Here is an 8,130-nt window from a genome sequence, read left to right as displayed (position 1 = left end):
GCGCGGCAGTACCACTGTCCTCACGGTAGTACCACCCCCTCTCAGCGGTAGTACCGCCCTGTGCGGGGCTGGTTGGTGGGGGGCAACGGTTGGATTGTTGCCCCCACTATAAAAGGGAGTCCCCTTCTTCTCTTTGACCTACCTCTTCCTCCCCCAAGCTCCATTTATTGCTCAAGCTCCATTAAATGCTCCAAGCTCCATTTTCGCCCGATCTATCTCTCTAGCCAATCAAACTTGTTGATTTGCTCGGGAGTGGTTGAGAAGGCCCCGATCTACACTTCCACCAAGGTATTTTCGACCCCCCCACTCATCCCTAGCAGATCTTGTTACTCTTGGGTGTTTGAGCACCCTAGACAGTTGAGGTTACCACGAAGCCATAGTCCATTGTGGTGAAGCTTAGTGGTTTTGTTGGGAGCCTCCGATTAAGTTGTGGAGATTACCCCAACCTTGTTGTAAAGGTTTGGTCGCCGCCTTCAAGGGCACCAATAGTGGAATCACGGCATCTCGCATTGTGTGAGGGCGTGAGGAGAATACGGTGGCCCTAGTGGATTCTTGGGGAGCATCGTCCCTCCACACCGCTCCAACGGAGACGTACTTCCCCTCAAAGGGAAGGAACTTCGGTAACACATCCTCGTCTTCACTGGATCCACTCTTGGTTATCTCTTACCTTTACTTGTGCAAGCTCTTTAGTGTTACTTCTCTTGCTTGCTTGTTTTCTTGTTGGTATTGCATCATATAGGTTGCTCACCTAGTTGCACATCTAGACAACCTACTTTGATGCAAAGTTTAATTTGATTAAGAAAAGTTAAAAGTTGGTAGTTGCCTATTCACCCCCCCCTCTAGTCAACCATATCAATCCTTTCAATTGGTATCAGAGCCTCGTCTCTTTATTAAGGACTTTACCGTCCAAAGAGTATGGTTGATACCGTAGACGGTGTGGAGGAACACTCCGGTGTGAATCCGATCTCGTCTACGGGAGATGGGGGAACCTCGATCTCTCGTGAGGAGTTCAATGTGGCCTTGGAGACATTGAAAACCTCCATGACGACTGAAGTTGAAAGCATGTTTACTAAATTTCTTGAGGGGCTTAAACTATCCACCGCACCGTTGAAAGTGGGTGACCCCACCAACAAGGTGACGGATGCTATCCCCGACATGGGGGAAGCTAGTAGTGAAAAGGCTCCTTCTTCTAGTGGTAAGAATGGCACCGGCATCTTTGCCCATGTGAAACCACCACTTGTTTATGGTGGACCGGTTCCTTCCACTCATTTGAATCATGCCGGTCCTCCCCCTAAGATTGTGAAAAATGAGGATTTTGATTCTTGGATTTACCGCTTTAAACGTCATTTAAATCATGTGAACACTAACCTTTGGAGAATCATTGAAGAAGGTTTCTATCCACATGATCCAAGCAACTTCACTCCTCGAGAAGCCGTGGACAATCAATTCAATGAGAATGCTCTCTTCATCATTCAAGATGCAATTCCACCCGAAGACCTACCTCATCTTCGTCCCTTTGCCTTGGCAAAAGATGCATGGCATTGTGTTGTCTCTCTCTACCGGGGAAGCGCAAGCATTCAACACTCCAACTATGAAGTGGTACAAGATGAGGCCGATGAGTTTGCAATGAAAGAAGATGAAGAACCTCGTGAGCTTTATCGGAGAGTGACCAAACTCGCGGTCTCACTACGAGATCACGGGAGCAAGGACACCGATGACAATTGGATCAAGCGCAAATTCCTCAAGGAAATGATGCCCTATCACAAGGCCATGTCCTCCATCATTCGTCAAAGACCGGACTTCCACACTTTGACCTCAAGCGAAGTGTTGGATGAGTTTGTGGCCATGAACATTTTGGACAAGACCGCCGACAATGCGGTGCTCCGTTCTCAATGGGCAAAGAAGCCTAACCTTGCATTGAAGGCCAAGCTCACCGTTGAAGAAGAAGAAGAGGAAGAAGAGGAGAGCAACCCCGAAGATACGAAGTATGCATATCATGAACACATGGAACTTGCTTCAAGGCAATTTTGGAGCAAGAAAAACTCGAGGCCAAACTTTAGCAAAAACAACTCGAGTGGCACGAGGGGCAAGAAACGTGTAAGGACTTGCTACAATTGCGGCAACGTGAGTCATTTTGTTGCGGAATGCCCGTATGAGAAGAGGGAAGACAATGGTGGCAAGCTCATCCGAAAGGACAAGGCCAAGTCGTTCCCCAACAAGAACAACTTCACCAAGAAGACTCCTCCCAAGGCATTGGTTGTACAAGAAGAGTACAATGAGGATGATGACGATGATGAAGATGATGAGTCGGTTGCCATGGCCTCCGTTGCCATTGCGACGACTTCACGGGTGTCTCTCTTCGACTCACCCAATGAGAGCATCACCGCCAAGTGGCTCATGGCTAAAGCCACCAACAAGGTAACCCCCAATATCAAAACTACCATCATTAATCATCCTTCTCCGATGGATAGCATTAATGAACTTGAGGGAGCTAATGTGGAGGCTAACGAGTTTGAGGCCTTTATGGGCAAACTCAAGGGAAAATCCAAGAAGCACTGTGTTGCTCTCTTGGAACAACTTGGTGAAGCCAATGACATGATCGAGGTTCACGAACACACCATCACTAAGATGGAAGGGCATAACCGTGACTATGCCAATGAGATTTCGGATCTTTCCAATGCTCTTGAGGAAGAGTGTGGTCTTCGTTTGGCTCTTGAGGAGTCACACAACGTTGATCATGCTAAGTTAAAGAAAGATTATGATCATGTCCTCATAGTTTCTCATGTGCTAAACTCCGAGAAGGCCTAACTTGAGGTTGATCTTGCTAGACTCAAAGAGGAGTTTGATCTACTGGACAAGGCTCACAAGGTCTTGAAGGGTGCTCACGCTAGCCTCAAAGAGTCTCATGATCAACTTCAAGTAAAGCTAACCAAGGAAAAAGCCACTTTCCCTTGTATGATGTTAATTGATAATGCAAATGCTACTAACCCGTGTTGTGAGCATGTGCATCTCATTGAGGAGAACGCTAAGCTAAAGGGGCAACTTGAGAGAGGTCTTGCGACTTGCATACAAGGCAAGAAGAACCTCAACGATCTCTTGATCAACCAAAAGGGAGTTGTGGCCAAGGAAGGGGTTGGGTACGTGCCCAACTCCAAGAACAAGAAGAAGAATGACAAGACCAAACGACCTCCTCCTCTCATGCAAACCTTTGTTTAGGAGGGAGATGGTGCCTCCGAGGAGAAGAAGAAGAACAATGTCAAGAAGGGCAATGTCACCCCTCCCAACAAAGCCGGCGATTTTAATCCTTCTTATGTGTTATGTCGTGCTAGTGATGGGCATGTTTATGCCAAATTCATTGGTTCTCCTCATGAATACATTGAATGGTCTATTTAGGTTCCAAAAACCCTTTTCACTAACATCAAAGGACCCATTACAAAATGGGTACCTAAAACCAAGCATTGATCTCTTGTAGGTGTTTGCTTCCGGTGGGGGATCATGGTTGCTCGATAGCGGAGCTACAAATCATATGACCGGAAGCAAGGACTTGGTGGTGGACGTGCACAAGGTTCCATCTATGCCCACCAATGTCGAGCGGGGTGATGCCTCATCTTCTAAGGTATTGGGACTTGGCAAGGTGGTCATCTCTCATGATCTCACGATCGAGAAGGTCATGCTTGTTGAGTCCCTTGCATACAATTTACTTTCCGTTCGTCAACTTGCAATCATGGGCTTTGCCACTTTCTTTGATATCGATACCGTGGACCTCTTGTGGAGCAAGACTCTTAAAGTAGATTTTGTTGGGCATGTCGAGAACGGTCTATATGTGATTAACTTTTCGAAGCGACCCACTAAGACCGCGACATGCCTAATGGCTAAAGTTGATGTGGGATGGCTTTGGCATCGTCGTTTAGCCCATGTCAATATGAGATCTTTGCAAAGTCACCTCAAGGGGGACCATGTCCATGGACTAACGAATGTTAGTTTTGCTAAAGATCGTGCTTGCAGTGCCTGTATCGAAGGAAAGCTACATGAGAAGGCTCACCCTCCCACGACTATCATTTATTCAAAGAGGACTTTGGAGCTCCTTCACATGGATCTCTTTGGGCCTCCATCCTTCGATAGTCTTGGAGGTAGGAAGTATTTCTTGGTGATTGTGGATGACTACTCAAGGTACACGTGGGTGTTTTTCTTCAAGAGGAAGAGCGAGACCCAACAAACCGTCATTGACTTTGCAAATGAAGCACAACGTCAACACAATGCAAAGATCTTGACAATAAGAAGTGACAACGGCACCGAGTTCAAGAACTACACCTTGGATGAGTTTCTTAGTGATGAGGGAATCAAGCATCAATATTCTGCACCCTACACCCCTCAACAAAACGGTGTTGCAGAGAGGATGAACCAGACGTTGATGGATGCGGCAAGGACCATGATGGCGGAGTTCAAGTCTCCGTATAACTTTTGGGCCGAAGCCATCAACACCGCGTGTCATGCATCCAATCAGCTCTACCTCCACAAGGGCTTGAACAAGACTCCATACGAGATACTCACCGATAACAAGCCCAACCTCAAGTACTTCCGGGTATTTGGGTGTAAGTGTTTCATTCTCAAGAAAGGTGTTCGGTTGTCTAAATTTGAGGCTAGAGCTTATGAGGGCATATTTGTTGGCTATTCTACAAACTCTCATGCTTACCGTGTCCACAATAAATCCACGGGAGTTATTGAGGAGACGTGTAACGTGGAGTTTGATGAGAATAACGGCTCCCAAGTGGAGCAAAGTGGTACTTGTGATGTAGGTGATGAAATTCCTCCCCAAGCCATAAGAAGAATGGATGTTGGCTTTATCCTACCCATTGAGGAACCCCTTTTGGTCGAGGGAGAAGGACAAAGCTCCACTCAAGTGGAGCCATCACCAACCCAAGGCCCACACGCTTCCGAGGTTCAACATGAAGGCCCTCATCTTCAAGAACATGACCAAGGGCATGATCACGCTCAAGACGGTGTTGACACATCAAGTGATGCCCAAGGTCAAGTTCTCTCTTCCGAGCAAGTTCAAGAACAAGAACAAGCCCAAGACGATGCTCAAGATGATGAAGTGACCACTCCTCGTCTCTCCCCCAAGGAGGAATTAGAGCGCCGTGCCGCCAAGGTTGCTTCCAATCTCTCCACCAAGGCTCATCTCATGACGAATGTGCTTGGAAGCTTAAGAAAGGGGGTAAGCACTCGTAGACAATTAGCAAATTATTGTGAGCATCACGCGTTTGTCTCTTGTGTGGAACCCCATAAGGTCTATGAAGCGCTAGAAGATCCGGATTGGCTCAATGCCATGCATGAATAACTCAACAACTTCGAGCGCAACAAAGTGTGGAGATTGGTGCAAAGACCAACCGGGAATCACAATGTCATAGGAACCAAGTGGATATTTAAGAACAAGCAAGATGCCCATGGGATTATCATTCGCAACAAGGCTCGTTTGGTAGCACAAGGCTACTCCCAAGTCGAGGGTATCGACTACGATGAAACCTTTGCTCCCATTGCTCGTCTTGAATCCATTCGCATGTTGATTGCATATGCTTCTCATCATAACTTTAAGTTACAACAAATGGATGTGAAGAGTGATTTTTTTAATGGTCCTATTAATGAATTGGTTTACGTCAAGCAACCCCCCGGGTTCGAGGATCCCTACTTTCCCGATCATGTGTATCAACTCGATAAGGCACTCTATGGCCTTAAACAAGCCCCACGTGCGTGGTATGACCACATTACCGAGTTGTTACAAGACCGTGGTTTTGAAGTTGGGCTAATCGACCCCACTCTTTTTACTAAGAAGGTCAAAGGGGAGTTGTTTGTGTGCCAATTATATGTTGATGATATTATCTTTGGTTCTCCTAACAAAGCTTTCAATGAATAATTTGCCGCTCTCATGACCTCAAAGTTCGAGATGTCCTCCATGGGAGAGTTGAAGTTATTTCTAGGGTTCGAAGTGAAGCAAAGAAGAGAAGGAACCTTCATCAGTCAATCCAAATACACTCAATACATGCTCAAGAGATTCAAGCTAAGTGACGTCAAGTCGGCTTCCACTCCAATGCCCACCAAGTGCCAACTTGACTTAGATCCCAATGGTAAAGTGGTGGATCAAAAGGTATATCGTTCCATGATTGGATCCTTGCTTTACCTTTGTGCATCTAGACCGGACATCATGTTGAGTGTGGGAATTTGTGCACGGTTTCAAGCCGCACCTAAGGAAAGTCACTATGTGGCAGTCAAACGAATCTTTCGATATTTGGCTCATACCCCAAACTTTGGCTTATGGTACCCAAGAGGATCAAACTTCAAGCTTGTAGGGTACTCGGATTCCGATTGGGCGGGAGACAAAGTGGATAGGAAGTCCACTTCCAGAGGGTGCCAATTCCTTGGTTGCTCTTTGGTAAGTTGGTCTTCCAAAAAGCAAAGTTGTATGTCTCCTCGTCCACTGAGGCAGAGTATGTTGCCGCCGGTAGTTGTTGTGCACAACTCCTATGGATGAGGCAAACTTTAAAGGATTATGGTGTCACTTGTGACAAAGTGCCTCTTTGGTGTGGCAATGAAAGTGCATCAAGATCTCTCTCAACCCGGTGCAACACTTCAAGACGAAGCATATTGAGATTCGGTATCACTTCATCCGGGATCACATTAGGCGAGGAGAGATCGAGCTCAACTATGTCAACACTCATGACAACCTTGCAGATATTTTCACGAAGCCCTTGGACGAAGCAAGATTTCGTGAGTAAAGGCATGAGCTAAATATCATTGATTCGAGCAATGTGGCTTGAACCCTTGCACACCCCACCACGCTCACTTTGTTGTCTAGTTTAGGTGTAGGCATGGACATAGGGGGAGTGTTGTTCTCTCAATGAACTCTCCCTCCCCCATTATGCATAAATTGATCAAGTCTTTCACTTTAGCCATTGTTGATGGTACTTGTGCTTCAAAGACGAGTTTTGGTCATGGGCCCAAGGTTAAAATCTTCACGGCGCCATACCTTTTGACTCAAACATAGGTGGCCTCGGCCACCGCCCTCTTTTGAAGAGGTGTGTCTTGGTCGTTTGCTGGTGTGCTCTTTTTCCTGTCATTTTTGTCGTTCCGTCGAGCAAAAGCCTTGTTTGTTTGGTTGCCGTGGCGTGCTGGGCGGTACTACCGCTGGTGGTGCGCGGTACTACCGCTCGTAAGCGGTACTACCGCTCCCCAGCACGGTACTACCGCTGAGGGACGGGACCAGGGGGTTAAGTCGGGGCAGGGGGAGGTTTCTTCTCCCCCATACCCATTCACTTCGCCCCCTCTTTCCTCGTCCTCTCTCCAGCCTCCATTCGCCGCGGGAGGGCTCCGGCGGGCCTCCGTCTCTGGGGCGTCCCTCTCCATTTCCTTTGGTGGAGTCGATCCCCACCTCGTTCTCTTGCCATGGATGCCGGTATTGCCCCCGTTCCTTCTTTCCTTTTGTCTCGTTTTCAGATCTTGTTTCTTAGGGGCAATGGTGGTTGCATCTCTAGAATTTTGGCTAAATCTAGGCTTGAGTTGGTTGGAGAAGGCAACTAGACTATCTCGATTAGAGTTTGGTAGGAATATTTTTGAATTTGGTAGGCAGGTAGTGCCGGATCTGACCACGGTAGTAGGAAACCGCTGTTTCTCTGCCTCGTGCGGTAGGAAACTGCTGTTTCTTTGCCTCAAGCAGTACTACCGCTCTTGTTGGAGCGGTACTACCGCTTGACCTCGAGCGGTACTACCGCTCTCTTTGGGGCGGTACTACCGCTTGAGGCGGTACTACCGCGGGCATGTTACGGTACTACCGCTGCATGTCAAATTCCATCATATTCCTGCTTTACCTTGATCATTTTTGTTGTGTTTGTTGGCTTATGCTCGTTCTTTCTGGTTGTTTTGCGTGTTCTTGTGTTTGGCTCCAGGTGATGACCATTCCGAGCAGCAAGGTCACCGTATCAACCCCGGGCGTGCTACATCAAAATGCTACCGCACCTTAGAGCCAGCCGGTGGTTCCTCGAGCACCCAACTGCCTCCAGCAAGTGCATCTGCAAGTGTTCCTCCACCTCCTCAGCAATCGAAGCGATCCTCCAACAAGACAAAGGGGAAGACTATGAC

The sequence above is a fragment of the Triticum dicoccoides genome, chromosome 6A (genome assembly GCF_002162155.2).
Source record: "Triticum dicoccoides isolate Atlit2015 ecotype Zavitan chromosome 6A, WEW_v2.0, whole genome shotgun sequence".
NCBI classification, from domain to species: Eukaryota; Viridiplantae; Streptophyta; class Magnoliopsida; order Poales; family Poaceae; genus Triticum; species Triticum dicoccoides.
The sequence above is the reverse complement of the archived record's forward strand: the minus strand, read 5'-3'. Positions refer to the sequence as shown.